Below are 1,798 nucleotides of genomic sequence, written 5' to 3' on the forward strand. Positions count from 1 at the left end.
GATAGCAATAATTTTTTTCCAGAGATAACAGACTCTTAGGAGGTGATAATTTTGTCATTGGGGGACCATGATGAAATCTGACCTAACCTCCCCAAACCTCTCTCTCATATGAAAACCTCTCATATGAAAATAGATAAGCTTTGTGGTGACAATGCAATGAGAAGAAAGGAAAAAAGACACCAAAGAACTGTGGAGAAAGAAATACAAGAAGACAGAATAAGGAGAGTGGTCAGATTTAGGAAGGCTCATAGGTCCTTTGACACATCATGGAACACTGCTTCCTTCTCATGAGGAGCAGATGGGATTAACAATCTGTGATTAGTGCAGTCTATTGTTCTTAAATTACACCAGCATTTGTGTGCCTCTTTCTAGGAGATGAACTATACTGATTAAACAAACGAAACCAAAACCGAATCCCATATAAACAGGACACCTGCAGAATCTTCTGTTCAAAGCCTCCTGGGATTATTATGCAGGTTTGCTTTCTATCTTTCTGTTAGAAAATAGAGAATATTTTTGCCCATCAGTGGGTCAGTGAGGTGAGAAAGTTGTAGTTGGGGGGTCACCATTAAATTTGCCCAGATGATGTAAAACGATTAATTGTAATTGGATTTTAACACCAGCCCATACATTTCTACACCAAAAGAGATGCTTGAAAGACAAAATTCATTATCTCTTTGAAGAAGATGTCCAATTGTATTGCCTACAGATTTCAGCTATGGATTTTTCTTTTTTTAATAACAACATTGGCAATACTTTGAGTATTGTCACTGATGCTTTTGCTTCGGAAACAATTTTTAAAATTTGTTTATTTATTTATTTTTGGCTGCATTGGGTCTCCGTTGCTACACGCAGGCTTTCTCTAGCTGCGGCAAGTGGGTGCTGCTCTTCGTTGCGGTGCGCGGGCTTCTCACTGCTGTGGCTTCTCTCATTGCAGAGCACGGGCTCTAGGTGCACGGGCTTCAATAGTTGTGGCACACGGACTCAGCAGTTGTGGCTCGCAGGCTCTAGAGCGTAGGCTTAGTAGTTGTGGCGCACGGGCTTCGTTGCTCCTTGGCCTGTGGAATCCTCCCAGTCCAGGGATCGAACCCGTGACCCCTGCACTGGCGGGTGGATTCTTAACCACTGTGCCACCAGGGAAGTCCCTCAGCTATGCGTTTCTGGTAAACACCCCACGTCCGTCTCTAAGACAAAACGAAGCACTGCCACTTGGGGGATCTGGATCTCATAGATAGGGAAGAAGTTGGAACTCTTGCCAGAATGCTAGTTGTGTGGGTAATATGTAAATGTTTAGCATTGTAAATGCAGATTCCCAGGACATACCCTCCAGAGACTGATTCAGTCCATCGGGTGTAGAGCCCCAAATATCTCTTCTTAACATGTAACCCAAGTGAGTCAAGAGTATTAGGACTAAATTTTGAGTTTTACAAGTTTCATGCTTGACAGTTAGTAGAATTTTGGGCAAGTTTATAATGACAGCTAAAATATTGTGTGTGCATTTTATGTAATTCACATTGTTAGAATATGACTTATACTTATTTTTTAAAAATGTATAATAAAGAGCTTCCTTAATATTATTTTAATGACCCAAGTTCTTTAATTCCATATGACTATTTCCACATGGTGTGAAAAAGATGACAATTCAAATTTCTGCCTCTGCATTTTTATTTCTAGAGTTCTTGCTCTTCATAACTAATTAATTTTCTGTAACTGTCATAGGGTTATAATCAGTCATTATGAATCAGAAGTAAAATTTAGCTCATGTCAGAAATTATTTAGGAGCTTTCACTTGGTTTCT

This window comes from Phocoena phocoena, chromosome 7 (genome assembly GCF_963924675.1).
Source record: "Phocoena phocoena chromosome 7, mPhoPho1.1, whole genome shotgun sequence".
Classification (NCBI taxonomy): Eukaryota; Metazoa; Chordata; class Mammalia; order Artiodactyla; family Phocoenidae; genus Phocoena; species Phocoena phocoena.